Genomic DNA, 16,201 nt, shown 5'->3' with positions numbered 1-16,201 from the left:
TCCTACACACACACACACACACACACACACACACACACACACACACACACACGAGAATACATAAATATTCTGTTTCTATTTTCCTTTGATTCCAAGTTGCTGATTACTTTCATCTCTGAATATTTTTATGCTTTTGGATAGCAGGTATGTACGTGCTCTCCCCACTTCAACAACACTCATTCTCCTTTTCAATATTTTCTTGGCAGTTATTGCTCATAAAATTTAGAATCACTTTAGTGTGCTATTCAAAGGAAGAGATATGCATAGGAAAAGGAAATGCATAGTCTTTAACCAACATTTACACTTTTTAAGCATTTATATTTTTCATTTCCTTAAATGTTGTTTGTCCATGTGCACTCTAGACCTGCTAGGGACAATACTCATTTCTTGTATGTTTTTGTATTCACAGTGCTTCACACATAGAAGATGCCTAGCATGTATTGGCATAAGGACCCCTCCTAGATATCTATGTCATCAGAGACCTTTTTTTTTTCAAAAATAAATGCCTTTAAACTACCCAGCAGAGGAAGGTACAGAGATATCTACTACACATTGAACTTTGATAGGTATTTTTTAACAACCCCAGGCTCGTATTTGCTTTTTAATGTCTATCCACATTTAAAGTATTCTACACAAAATAAATTAATTGATGAAATGTGATGTTTAAGGCAAAATGGTTGTCCAAATTTTTTTCCCGTACTTGGATATTCCTGTTGAGTTTTACCAATAACCCTCAGCTCAGATTTTATATTATTTTAAAGTTTATGTACATGCTTGTGATAAACTTAGTAAGAGTAAATTGTATTAAAAGCATGCCTCCTGGGACAGGGAGAATGGCTCAGTGGGTAAAATGCATGCTCCACAAGCATAAGGACCAGAGTTCAGATCTCAAGTATTTGGGAGGTGGAGATATGATCCTTAAAGGAAGCTGGCTAGCTAGACTAGCTGAGCTGCATACTTTAGGTTCAAGCGAGAGGCTTACTTCCATATGCACTCACACATATACTTGAACCTATACATGTGTCAATACACATGTAGTCTAATCATACCAATGCAAATACACATGCGAATACACATACACAAAGGAAAAATGGCCACATGCAAAAAAATTGAATATACAATCTGAGCAAGAAAATACTAAGATTGAATGAGTCTATGTGGCTGAGTCAGCCCTTTTAAACCTTGAGTGTGCATTTAGAGGATTCTACAGTGCTGAAATTGAAAGTCTTACCTGAAGTAAAGTCAAGGCTCCTGTCTCCATTAAAAAGAATTCAAAACAGAGATGAAATCAAGAATTACAGGAGGTTTATTATAGGGCCAACATACACACACAAATGATAAACCAGACATCTGCAGAGTACAACATGGCTGGGGACCTGCGTGGTTGTCTTGGGAAAGTTTCATGGGTAGGGGCTATTCAGTTAAAGCAGAAAGTAGGTAAGAAAGTTCCAGAATGGATCCAGGTCATCCCAAAACAGGGCTCACTTTCTTCTCTTGTCCCCTGCATTTGGTTTTCTGCTGTTCTGGTATCAGATGCATGAAAGGGGAAAGTTTTTGAAACTGACATATAGACATGCTATTGTAATGAAGCAAGAGACAGTAGTGGTCTGGATTGGCTATGTTGTTACTACCTCATTTGGAATGGTTTCAATCCCTCACAGCTTGAGTGTTCACATGATAACCTGCTATCAATCAGCCCTGAGGTTTCATCAACCACCTGGCAATACTTATCTATCCTCTGAATGCTCAAGCTACCCTGTTCCTTCATCTAAATTATGAGGAAACCAATCTCCTGACTGGTAAGATCCAGGTCACATGGTTGTGATGATAGCTGGAATTAAAATTACCCCCGGGCATTTCCATTGTTTGTGTTCTGGGAGAGCACAGACTGCTCTTAACTTTGTCCGTGAGGGTGGAACTGTGACCTCACACTGCCCCAACAACAGCTCCAGGAGTTCCCTTGATATTTTAGGGTAGGATATTCTGGTAGGGCAGGGTCCTTGTTTTCCCTGGAGAGAAGAATTTCAGAATGAGCCAGTGTGAAGCAGAGTTGGAGAGTATTGAAAGACATTTTTAATAGTTTTTTAGCAGGAAGATCTCAGGAAGAAACAGAATCCAGGGTATGAATATTGCAACTTCTTTTGTTCTTTTATTAAAAAAATAAAACTGGGAAGTTAAATATTAGGGGATAAAGCTGAGAGATCTATCTATGGAGTGCTGGAGAAATGCTCATCTGCTCTCTTTTCTACATTCCCCATTCAAAACTGGTTGTGTATCTCCTTAGGTCCCTCCTGTGTATCCCTCTTATATTCCTTTGAATCCACCAGAAAAGTCTATGGTCCACTTTGGCCAGCTTAGTGTGGATTCTGCCCTCCAAACCAACACCCAACCCCCTTCAACCATCTTGGAATGGCAATACAAACAAATCCCCCACAACATTTCCCCCTTTTTGTCCAAATAAAATGGAAGGATTTTTAACTCTAACATAATAAAATAATGTACAATAAGGAAATAATCATATATTCTCTACATGAAAAGGGCATTAACTTTTTAAAAATGAAACTATATGGTAAAAACAATTATCAAGTACAAATTATATTCACAATGTCCAGTTAACTTGTGCTTGACAAATTCAGAGAAAATACCCCATTATCTATTCTCTCTTGGAAAGTCCAACATTTTGTACCTAATTAACTTTCTGTCATAACAAAGGAAAACTGTAACTATAACTATAAGGTTTGAAATAGGATACTTAGTTCCCGAGTTGTTATTTCATTGTGGTCTGTAGCCAGTTAGTGTCTCCCAGCAATTTTTGAAAATCATGAGTTCATAATTGATCTCCTCTGATTTGTACTTTGCATGGTTGAAGTTTTTGTAAATTCATCTTATATCGCAGGTAATTAATATAATCTCCTTTTTGTATTTTTATGAGCAATTTGTAATTTCCAACAAAGCAAAATTTTCTTGACTTCTTCAAACATTTTTCTAAGGTATCTGCATTTGAATTAGCTACTAAGATATCATCCGTATAATGGTAAATTATAGACTGAGGGGACTGCTTATGAATTATTTCTAATTGCTGTTGTATAAAACATTGATACAAAGTGGGGCTGTTTAACATCCCTTGTGTCCTAACTTTCCACCGGTACCTTTTAATGGGTTGATAATTAATGTAAGTAGGCAATGTGGAGGTCAATTTTCTCTACCCTGTTCTTGTAAAGGTATAGTTAAAAATAAAAAAAGCAATCTTTTAAATCAATCACTATAATAGACCATCCTTTAGGTAATTAATGTGGCAATGGAATTCTAGACTGTAAAGAGTACATTGGCTGAATCACCTTATTTATGGTTCTTAATTCTGTTAACATTCTCCATTTTCCTGATTTCCTTTTAATGACAAATATAGGGGAATTTCAGAGATTGTTTGATTCTTCAATATGTTGAGCATTCAGCTGCTCCTGTACCAGCTGTTCTAGTGCCTCTGATTTTCTGATGGCAAAGACCATTGTTCCACCCATACAAATTTGTCAGTTAACCCCTTTAAAGACAGGGCTGGTGGTACCCATGAATGACCACCATACATCTAGTCCGACTTCATTGTTCTATGCCCCTAGCTTCATCTCTCCACCATGTTTTCCATTGTAACCGAGGATCAGCTTCCAAAATTGCTATAGATAAATCTTTCCATTCTTGTGGGATAATTGTGACTTGGTATATTTTCTCAGTAAGGCATTCTCATCTTGCTTCATCTGTGTCTGGCTGGTGACTTTGTCTCTGCCTTTTCTCTTCCCAGAGTTCCCTAAGTCTGGTCACCCTGCCTATACTTCTTGCCTGGCTACTGTCAATCATTGTTTTATTAAACCAATATGAGTGGCAAATATTTATACTGTACAGGAGCATTATCCCAAAATTTCATATTTGGCATAGTTATCAAAACTTTCTAAATAATAAAATACGAATTACCAAACTGATTGTAATCAAAATCATGCCAATCCTAGCTAAGTGATTTATTCCATTTACTTTTTCCATTTGCTAACTATCCATAGTAGCAGTAAACAGAGTCCTAACTCCTTGCATCATGATTCAAATTCTTAACATGGGAAAGATTTTTCCCTTTTTTAAAACCTAATTTTCCCTTTAAGAATTCCCATGTGTCTCATCAGATCTTCTGATGCTGACAGTGTAGGTGGAGCTCTGTAGGGGTTATAGGCTGTAGTGAATATGTTCAACTCTGCTGGCAGGGAGTATGGGCACAGTGGGTGCCCTGATCACATGACTGGGCCAAGGGCCACTATGGCTGCTCATGTCTGTAAGTATGTGTGTGTGTGGGGGTACGATTTATTGTTTTATTAAAAAATAAAACTTGGAAGTTAAGTACTAGAGAATTAACTTGGGAGAACCATAGAGTAACAGAGAAATGATCATCTGCTCTCTTCTACAACTTTCCCAGTTAAAAAGGTCATGCACCTCCTTGAACCAAACTCCAACTCCATTGGAGCAGCAGCACAAGCAAATCTCCCATGACATATGGGTGTGGCCTTCTCCAAGCCCAGTCTGTCTCAAAGTCCCAGTGGCATCTTAAGGAGGATTTCTTAGGCTTACACAAGGTTTGAAAGATTTCAGAATTTCCTTGTTTAACCAGTTTCCAAATGACTCTCTCCTCTTCTATTTTCATACCTCTGTTTGGTAGTTGAGATTATATGGTGACCCTGGAATTGACTGGAATCACAGTTTTGGTAAAATAAAAGCAGTAGCCCCTAGGCTTGTACAGGGATTAGGATATGCCTATTTACTTTAAAACACCTGAAGCAAACGTTGTTAATTGTTGGAGTTCTGAGAGAGGCTTCAACCACACTCTGGAGTGTGTGCGTGTGTCAGGGGCTTTCCCTTCCCATGTCTTCAGAATTCTCCTCATCTTTCTATCCTGTCTCAGCCCAGTTAACTTTGGCTTCTGCCTTACAAAACTGTCATTTTTCACAGGTGAAAGTCAGTCTGGTGGTTTGAATGAGAGTGACCCCCCATAAGCTCATAGATTTGAATGCTTGGTCACCAGGAAGTAGCTTCATTTAAAAGGACTGGGAGGTGTGGCCTTGTTGGGAGGAAGTGTGTCAGTTGTGGTGGATTTTGAAGTTTCAAAAGTCCATGCCAAGCTCAGAGTCTCTCTCTGCCCATGGGTCAGGATGTAGTTCTTAGCTACCACTCCTGTATCTGCCTGCATGCTGCCATGCTTCCTGCCCTGACAATAATGGATTAGACTTCTGAAACCACAAGCAAGCCCCCAATTAAGTGTTTTCTCTTATAATAGTTGCCTGGGTCATGGTGCCTCTCCACAACAATAGAACTGTGACCGAGACAGTCACCATGCCTTCAAATACAGGAAGAAGAGCCTAAAACACTGAGTATTTTCTTAAAAGTAAACCTACTTTCTTCCATGTTTTGTTTAGACAATGGTCTGATCATTTATTTCAGATTGGCATTGAACACATGATCCTCCTGCTTCCCAGAACTGGGGTTACATGTATGCATCACCAGGCTTAGTGCTATATCTACTTTTTTAAATGAACAAAACTATTTTAGTCTAAAATGGCTGTTCAGTAAAGCCACTAAAGTTTACATGTAACATAAAAAGAGAAAAGAAGCACAAGAGAGAAACTGTGTCACTATATGTCAAGGGAGAAGTAATTTCCACAGACCCTACAATGGCCAAGTTATTCAAAATAACAAAGAACAGGGACATCATAAGGAGACTCCCAGGGAATACACCAAGCAAAGCTAAGGAGAATTTTGAGAACAACCCTCCGTTCCTCAGGGTCACACAGCCAGTTTAGGTGCTGAGATCTATGCTGGCTGAGAGTTAATCTTGAGCTTCCTATATTATGCAGGAGACAGCTTTATTACCTAGTGAGTAAGTAATCTGCCCAGAGTAGTGCTGTCCCTGGCCAGAGGCAATGCAGTCACATGCTGACTGACCAGAACATCTATGTCTTCAGGGACTGTAGCAGACTGCTGACCCATGGCTCCTCATGTAGACCCGCAGCAAACAGTCCATAGACCAGACAAGAGGAAAGTGCTTGTGTTCTGGCTTGCTTTCATAAAAGTAGCTGAGAAGAAAAATACAAGATAGAGGGGCATCTCCAGTCCATGACACAGTCTTGAAGGCTCTGGAAACCTTCAGGACACAGTTTGCTAACCCTTATGTAGATCTGTCAGTCAAATGAGATTCTCCTAGCTTTATTCTTTTATAGGTTGGGGTTACAGGGGATATTTTCTTATAAAAACAAACCTAGCTGCCCTGGAGGCTCCTCCCAGGAAGAATGGATCTCCAGTGAACTGTGGATTTACAAGTGACCAGGACACAGAGAGCCTCTGAGACAACAGGAAGTGATCTTCCTGGCTCCAGGGCAAATCCTCCATCAGGAGTCACAGTTAAGGGACCTTTGGGGGAAGGAAGGATCCTGAAAATTTCTAAGGACAAAGGTGGTGCTAGAAGAGAGGTTAAAAACCAAGCCTGGCAACAGGGAACATATTTAAGACTTGTGTCCAGAATATATAAAGATTCTTCACATGTCAATAAAGAAAAGTTAGGAAGTTCTGTGAAATTAGTATCTTTAAGAAAGCAGATATTGTAATATGATTACTATTATTATTATTTTTAACCATTTGCAATGACATTCTTTTTCCTAGGTCTGTTGGTTTGGAATTCTACCTCACTTTGGCTCTGTTTAGTTTGAGGATCTGTGGGGCAGCTGGTTGCTTCATTTTGTTTGCATTTTAAACTCAATTTCTTTTTTAGCACTAAGCATTGAACCCAGGGCCTCTTGTACACCAGGAAATCTCTGTGCCACACACACACACACACACACACACACACACACACACCTTTTATAAATTTCGAGGTGATGTCTCACTAAGTTACACAAACTGATCTTGAACTTGGATTGTTTCACCTCAGCCATTTGAGCAGCTAGAATTACAGGCCTGAATTATAATTTTTTGTTTCTTTAATTGGTATATTCACCTGAGTTTATGAAACACATAAGAATGCAGCTCTCATCACAAAGGTGATAAGAGAAATTTATCCTGGAGTCAAATATGAGTGACCAGGGCCGAGAACACAGATTCCAATTACCCTCAGTTCCATATTCCAATGTGGCAGCAATTCACAAAATTTTATAGTCACTTTTCAAGTGACTTTTCAAGGAAGGCACTTTTCAAGTACACTAATGCAAACATCAGGTGCGTGTGTTCGTGTGTGTGTGTGTGTGTGTGTTGGGAGATTATAGCAAAGCAGGAGTATGTCTGCTATGGGTCTCAGATGCTGTTTGACGACACTTCTAATGTTTGGTTGATGGAAGTTAGTTTCTTGCTAAGATAATACAGTTCAGAAGGTCTCACCTGTTAGTCATATACTAGGTCAGAAAGAGATGAGCAAGGAATGGCTATGAATAATGCTCACAATAGCTCAAGACAAATGATGATTAGGCTTTGGGATAATGTTTCAGTCTCTCCATAGCCAATTAGCCTTGCATGAACAAGGAACCCGATGCCAGCTGCTGATGAAGACACAACTCAGGAGGTTGTGCTACTAGGGAAAGGGGGCCATGCAGCTGCTTTGCAAGCTTCTCTGCTGGGATCAAAATGACTTGAGACTCTATGACAAATGACCACAGCCAGGTTCAAAGTAGAACTCTAGAAACTCTTTCCTCACAGTCTGGATGTTGGAAGAGCTATGTCAGTATGCCAGGGATGGGGGAAGGTTGGGCTCTCTTCCTAGCTCAGAGACAGCGTCTCCTCTCACCACACCTTGCATGGTACAAGAGGCAAGGGAGCCCTCTGGGTGTCTTTTATTAGAATGTTAATTTCATTCTGAGGGCACTAAACTCTGGACTAATCAACTCTGGAAGACCCCTCCCCCAACAAATTTAGGAGAGACACCAACACTCCTATAAGAAACTCCAATGACTATGATGACTCCTCATGGGAGCCCTTACCTTGTGAGGAGGAGTGGGCTGGGGGTGGGCTAAGGGGGAGGTAAAGAGGGTGGGCTAGGAGAGAGGTGAAGAGGATGGGAGAAGGGATAAGGAAAAATTCTAGTCAAGGAAGCTGTAGTGTGACACAGTGGATCACCCAATAAATCCCTTTGTCCATTAAAGAAAGAAAGAAAGAAACCCTAGTGAATACACTTGTTCACTAAGTTGACATGCATGGAATTCTTTCTTAGCCTGTTATTGACTTATCTGTGGTGGATGGGTAAAATGTTTCTAACTCCCCATGAAAAAGTCACTTGACACTATGAAAGCACAAATCCTATGTCATATTATTCCACTTAGACAAAATTCAAACACAACAAAACTCATGTCTATGCTGATGGTAATGATCTTCCTGCAAGTGATCTACAAGTGCATTCTTCCTTCCCAGGATGTGGAAAAGCAATGGTATAAGAACAATCCATTACATGTTTCGTGTATTTGCTTCAATTAAGGGGTGTTTCTTCTCCGGATGTGGGGAAATAATTGAACTTATGTTACAGAAAGTGCAGGATCCTTGAGTCCTTTAATACAGAGATCCTATTAGTTGGAGAAGATGAGGCCCCCAAAGCTTAGTATAGAGATGTTTAAAGTAGTCTTAAAGTAGTGTGTAAAGAAGGCACACATTACTCATGTTGGTGACAGCAGACAAAAAATTTTAGAAACAGATTGTGGAGCAAGTGTAGTAGAGAGACTCCCCATACACACAAACATATGCATGTGTACACACAGAGGGGGGGAGGAGGAAAGGAGGGAAGGAGGGAGAAAGGAAGGGAAGGAGGGAGAGAGAGAGCATGCTTTTAAAATTCGGTGAGAGTCTGGTATTCTTCTTATCTTTATTTTGTGGTTTTACTTATTTCTTTTTAATCACCTATCTGCCTTCATAGAGCTTGTGAAATACTCAAGTAAAACCGTAGTATGAGAAATAAGTCCCATTCTTACTGTTTGAATTTCAAGAATAGTAAAACTTAGGACAATTATTTAGACATAGATAAGACCAAAGAGGGCTAAATTAAAAAAAAAAAAAAAGTTCCTTTCCTCTGCTGGAGTTGAATTTTGGTTCAGAAAACAGAACAAATATTAAGAGACAAAGGGGAACTTGATCTTGTTGGTAGTGGGTTTCCTCCTTCTTGTTGCCATTTCTATTCCCAGCAAAGGGTTTGATGGAGAATGTCTAACTGCAACCACACTCATTTTGTAGGGTGGGGAGGTCATAGCCTGATGATTTTTTTTCAATCAGACTGAGTAACTATAATTTATCAGAATGAAAAAGAGGACCAGAGTGTAATGAGTGAAATGTTAGCAGTGAGACAAAAGAAAATTTTATTCTATTACTGTTTGGTCTACTGTTTGGTCACCAGTGGCTGTGGTGGGCCAGGTGTTTCCAGGTTCTTGGTTTCTTATTCAAAGAACTGAAAATATGGGCTCACAGATACACAAAAGAAATAGGTTCACAAGAATTCACTATGGAGACTGACAATGGGCTACCACATGAGTGAGAGTACTCAAGGGCCCCAGCCTACAGCCTACATCTCTCTTTGTGGGATAAAAGAGGAGGGGCTGGTTACTAAGGGAAGTAGTTTGAGTGGTTCTCTAGTTTGATTCATTAGATTATATAATCATTTCTTTCACTACATATATCCATCCCCACAATGATTTAATCATATGCATGCCCCATTATCCAGAGGCATAAAATGATAAATAGGAGATTTTTCCTAAAGTGTTATTTAAAAGACATAGCTTTATCTTGCTGTTCATGCACTTCAAACTAATTCAGAACTGATCAACCCTTCTATTATTCATACCTAGATATGTTTGGAATATACTTGAATAGAAACTATTTAAACTTGATTGTTACCATGGGGGAGAAACTCAGCATTGTTTAAAGATGGGAGTATGTGTAACCTGATGAGGAGGTGGGGGAAGACTAGGGGTCCTGAGGTTGCTAGGTGCATTGTTCAGTTTTGTGAGCATGGTATATACAGGAGTGGGAATAGGTTGCATAGCACATTGTGCCAAGGTGTGTGTGACAGACAGAGAGAGTAACCCCCCAAAATTCCCAAATGAAGTTCCAAGTTAAACTATCTCCTGTGCTTGCCTGACTCACTTTTGATGCTAGACACCTTCTGGGGTCCACTGTACTTGCCCAAGATAGCTCTGGGAAGGTAAATTTAGTTGATACCAGTATCTTGTCCAACAACCTCTTTGTCCACAAATTTCCTTCAGAGCAGAATCCTGATCTTGTCACCTGTCTTCCTCTGCATTGTACACAGAGCCCCATCCTCAGTCTAGGTCCCCAGCCAGAGGGAAGCCTCTGACAACTCTTGACTGGTTGTGGTCTCCTCCAGGGGCTTCTTAAACCATGGTTTCCAATGAGCAAACTCCAGACTGAGACTTGAGAAATTCAAGTGGCGACTTCTGCAAAATGCCACTCACTGTCCTAGATGTACGTGCGACTCTGTGATTGCTTGGCTGCTGCACCCTACCTTGCCACTAGCCTGGGATTGTAGCTAGCACTGCCATAGTGAGACAGGAAGAATCTGGCTTATTCTGACACTGCCCACCTTCCACATCCACCACCATTCAGACCCTATCATGGAGAGAATTTACCTGATGATTATGCAGGGCTGTCTACATTTTCTACTGGCTGCAGAAAACTGAGATAGAAGTTCCACATGCAAGATTCGAGACCCTCGTGCCATTGATTGTTTGTAAAATCAGACCAGGCCAGAAGCAAGATTGAAGCTCTCGAAGCTGCTTTAGAACCTTGTCTTCTCGCTCTCCTGCTTTTGATAAGCATGGGCACCTTACACTATGACATAATTCCCATATTCACATGTGAATGGTATTCAGAAATGGGACCTTTGGGAAAGCAGAACCCTCATGGAAGGGTTATTCTACAACGGATTAATAGATTAGTGGGCCATCATGGAAATGGCTTTATCATAAAATGAGCTCCTTCTAGCTTCCTACTCTGCCTCACTCAAAAGATGCCTCCAACATACCATGCAGTTGAAATTTTGAAAAAAAAAATGAGTTCATTTCCTTTAGAAATTACCCTGTCCCAGGTTATAAATTACACTAACAGATTATCAGCTAAGACAACATCTGTTTAAAAAGAGGCCACAGAACATGTGTACTAATAGACTTGAATGTAACTGCCCATTGAGTCACACTTCCTGTTCATAAATCTGTTTTCTTTTTGAGAAGTAAACTTCCCCCATTTAAAGCCCCTATCTCAGTTACCTGTTTATTGCTCTGTTAAAACACTGTATCAAGGCAACTTATACAAGAAAGCATTTAATTTGGTGCTTGCAGTTGTAGATGGTGGCAGTCTCTGGCAATCATGGGAGGTGGTAGAGCATCAATCAGGCAGGTAGGAGCAGCACTGGAGCAGTATCTGAGAGCTCATGTCATGAGACATAACTATGAGGCACACAGAGAGAGAGAGAGAGAAAGAGAGAGAGAGAGAGAGAGAGAGAGAGAGAGAGAGAGAGAGAGACTGAGACTTCGAGAGGTGTGAGACTTGAAACCTCAAAGCCTTCCCCCAGTGATAAACCTCCTACACTTCATAATCTTTCCTAAAAAGTTCTACCAACTAGGGACCAAGTTTGCAGATATATGAGCCTGTGGGGGTCATTCGCATTCAAACCACCACAGTCAACTTGCCTCGAGTCCATACTTTTGTGGCCGTATCATAATGTAAAATGCATTTAGTTCAACTTTAAGAGTGTCTATAGTCTCTTGGCCTCGAGTCCATTTGAAAGTCTGAAGTATTTTCTGAGATGCAAGCAATCTCTTCATTGTAACCTCTGGTAAAAATCAAAGTGAAAAAGCAGATCACACATTTCTATCATACAATGGCACAGAATACACATTACCTACCATTCCAAAATAGGGGGATGGGGCATAAGGAAGAAATACTGGACAAAGTAAGATCAAAGCCCAGAGTGGCAAACTGCAAATCCTGTAGCTCCATGCCTGTCATTGGATGGCTTACATGGCTCCTCCCTTCCAGCTGTCTACCACACTCTTCTCTCTCTGGGCCTGCTCCATTTCTTCTTCTTTTTTTTTTTTTAATTTAATTTCATTTTATATAACAAAGTCCAATTAAATGAAAACAAACATTTATACACAATATTTGTGAATTTGGGTGTCGTTCTTTCCAAACTACTTCCTGCTGGTAAGGGGCGCTGTCATGGGGGATTCGAAGAGATTCAGAAATCCTGGCTGTAGTCTGTAAGGCTGCTTTGTCCACCTGTTTTGAATGTAGGATCAGCTTGTACTCTGTTTCAGGCGGTCTGGCGTGATCAAACCACATTAGTCTGGAAGGAATCCACATCTTTTCATTTTCTGTGGAAACAAAAATAGAAATCCTTTTCCCCAGTTACTTGTCCTTCAACTTAAATTTTGGAGTCAAAGCATTTTTTTTTAATTTAATTTATTATTTTACATGTCGATCCCAGTTCCCTCTCCCTCCCTCCCTCCTTCCCTCCCTTTTTACCCTCTCTGCCCTCTCACATGCACTCTAAACACCCTCCCCTCCCATCCCCCCCACCCCAATTCCATATGTAGGGGAATGCCATCCAGTTGGGGTCATGTAGATCTGACAGGTCCTGGGAAGTAGGGACTAGGGCTTCTCTCCTGTCTCTAGATTAAGGCAGTTATCCCTCCATGGGGGATATGTTCCCAAAGTCCTTTTGTGCACCAGGGATACATCCTGGCTCCATGTCTGGGGTCTCTTAGACTGCTCAGTCCTTCTGGCTGAGACCCATATTCAGGGGGTCTGAGTAAGTTCCATGCTGGCTTCCCAGCTATCAGTCTAGTGGCTGTTAGCTCCTCCTTGTTCAGGTAAGCTGTCTCTATGTGCTTCTGCCACATGGTTTTGTCCTCTCCATCTGCTTCTGGGTTCTAGTTCGACTCAGTGTTTATGTATGGGTGTTTGCTCCTATTTTCAACAGGCATTAGTTGAGGGCTCCATGGAGAAGTTAGTTGTTGATCTCACTCTCCGGGAAGGGCATTTATGATAGCCTTTCCACGGAAGCCGAGATTGTTAGTTGGGAGCAGTCTTGTAGTTCTCTCGACCTTTCTTTGTGCTCAATTTTATCTTCAAACCAATATTGGCTCCCTCTTTTATGTTCTCTCTCTCTGTCTCTGTCTTTCTCTCTCTTTCCTATCTTCTATTCCTAACCAGGCTCAATCTTCCTGGTCTCACAGGTTTTCCTTTCCTCCCCCTCATTTTCTCCTATTTCTCTCTCCATTCACTGTCCTCCCCCACTTCACCTGAGCTCTGGGGGACTTGTCCCTTCCCAGTTCTGTGAGCCTGCTCCATTTCTTGTCTGCTGTGCTCCTTCCCAGTTGTCTCATGGCTCTGGCATCTCCTACATCTTGGGGTTTGCAACACAGTCCAGATTTCACTTTCACAGCTTCGTGTAATGACCTCTCAGGGCCTCCAAGTCAGAACTTCCCTACCACATACCTGATTTCAGCTGCTTCTTCCCTCAACTGCACCAGATTCTACCCCTTCACTTGGGTAGCTTCCATGATTCTGAAGCAAGAAGCATGGAGGCCACACTGTCACGTTTGACTACCACCTTGGAGTGGAGTCTGGACTTCTCCTTCAATCACATTTGCATAAGCTTTCCTTTGTGGTTGCTTTTTAGGTGCAGAAATTGTCTCAGGCCTTTTCTCTTTCACTATTTGGAAGCTTAGCTGGTTGGGGATTTATCCTAAGGGTCTTCCTTCCTTTATACCATTGCTGACCAGGCCTTTTTTCTTTTAACTTCTTGTATCTTGCAGCACAAACCTTGGCTCCAACATTAAATCTCCCAGTGCTCCTTTTTTGTTCAAACTATACATTTTGTTGTTTGCTTTTTTTATTGCACATCTTCACGAAGAGTGATTGCTGACAACTATACGGCAGAGTCATATAGTTAGGTTGTCTGGAAATCTCTACCAAAGAAATTAGTTTATTACTGTTCCATTTAGCCTCAGGCAGATTCTTAGGACATAGACAAAAGGCAGCCACAGTCTTTCCCAAAATATCACATGAATAATTTCTATTCCAGTTGTCAATATTGTTCCTTTTTGAGGCCCCTTACGTCAAGCCTCCATTGTCTACATTGCTCTCAGCACTGTTCTCTGATAAGCTCCTACTAAGATGGCCCATTAAGTCCTGCTTACAGTGTCCAACCACTTCCCTAGATCAAAGTCCCAAAGTCTTCCACATTCCAATGCTGAACGGTTAACAACACCCCACTCCTGGTACGAATTTCTTAGTCACCTTTTTATTGCTGTGGTAAACATGATGACCAACACAATGTATACAAAAATGTGTTAAAGCTTGTACTAACCATTTTAGAGAGCTAGAGTCTATGACCATCATGGAGGGGAACATAGCAGCAAGCATGATGCTAGAGAAGAAGCTGAGAGCTGACATCTTGAGACACAACCACGAGGCAAAGAGTGAGAAAGAGAGAGGGGTACAAATGATGTGAAACCACAAAGTCTGCCCCCAGTGACATACCTCCTTCAGCAAAGCCACACATTTTAATTCTTCCCAAACAGTTCTAACTGGTGACCAAGTATTCCAAAATTTGAGCCTATTGAGGCCATTCTTTTTCTAACCACCATAGACTCTTTGGAAGAAAATTGCAATGGTTCTCAACTCCTGTCAGAGTTATAGCCTAAGCTCTAGGACACCCCAGGGAACAGCCTACACTCCAACTTTAGCAGAAAAGGGATTCCTAGGACTTCATTATCAATTCAATTTTCTGACACTCTGACTCAGCAAGGCAGGGAACTCAGAGCTCTGAGACATACTCAGTTGGCCCCCATGTGGTAACGCAGGGACCCTACCTGCAGAACTATACACTAATGTCCCATGTCAGTTGTTTCTCTAGCCTGGAGCAAAAGCAAGATGGACACCAAAGGCGAGGCTCTGAAGAATCTGGTCTGCCTGGCCTGGCTTCATTGAGTCTGTCCCTTTCCTTATAAATTGAGACAGGCAATGATTAGCTCTCCAGTCATGAGTTGTGATCCAGTGTGATGTGGCTTCACTGGTTTGTCTGATTATTGATGCTGTGGTTTGGGGGTTATATGGGTAATGACCAGAGTCTGGCCTGTTTTCCCCAAGGCTGGGCCAGTAGGCCTCTCGTGGTGAGTCCAAGAATTCTTTAAGAAGCCATCAAGCTCTTCACCCCACACCTTCAGGTTGGTGTGTATCTGCTTGTCCTTCCAGATAAGCCTCTTAAGAGTAGCTTAGAAGCCAGAGACTCACATAATTAAAATAAGGACAGTGGGCACCATTATTTAAAAAGGGGCATACCCGCCTCTTCTATCCTTTCTGAATAAGCAGATGACAAGAACAGGAATTCATGAGAACCACTTCCAGACAATTTCTCAGACAACCCATTCATCCAACACACGTTATGGAGCGTTCACTGTGTCTGGGACTCAGCAGTGATTCAGAATTATCTTGTGGGCCCTGCCACCCTCTCTCTACCTTATAGGAACACACTGTATCCTGTGTCTGGAAGGGAATAGACTAGCAGGTGGAGATTTTGGCCCACATTTCCCCTTCTCTTCTTTCTGTAATCTTTTCTTCTCTGGGCCACCAGGCAGCAGACAATTGTCCTCATGAGTCACTGATTGCGCAAAGGCCCATTGTCTTCTCCTTCTGTTCCCATACTGTGGACATACTCAGAGATAGTGATATCAACAGACGTCCTCCAGCCTCAGTACAGTGCTTCCCAGTCTGAGGCACGATGCCCCCAGCTCATTTGAACCTGGAAAATGTGTTAGATTCCACAGTAGAGTAAATTGAAGGTGGTCCTTATTGATCATGGGTTTGCCAATCTAGTCTCAGTGAACTTGAAGACAGCATAGTGGCTTTGCATACAACCCCTTAAAACAGATAGCCAAGGAAGACAGGAGAATGAGGGTCTACCAAGGCCACCCTCAGCTATGCTGTTCACATGCATTTTTCTCTAGTCTTCAAGAGAAGAAGGAAAATGCTTTTGTCCTTCATACAGAAAGAATCCTGTGGTGTTCTCAGTCCCCTCCATTGGCAGAGGAGCCAGAGGGAATTTTGGAAATTTCCTTTTTTGGGGCAGAGAAATTGTGCTGGATTTTACAAACCTGACCCAAATTAGAAACACTTGTGGAACATCAGT

The sequence above is a fragment of the Phodopus roborovskii genome, unplaced genomic scaffold (assembly GCF_943737965.1).
Source record: "Phodopus roborovskii unplaced genomic scaffold, PHOROB, whole genome shotgun sequence".
Taxonomy (NCBI): Eukaryota; Metazoa; Chordata; class Mammalia; order Rodentia; family Cricetidae; genus Phodopus; species Phodopus roborovskii.
This window is presented reverse-complemented; position numbering follows the sequence as displayed.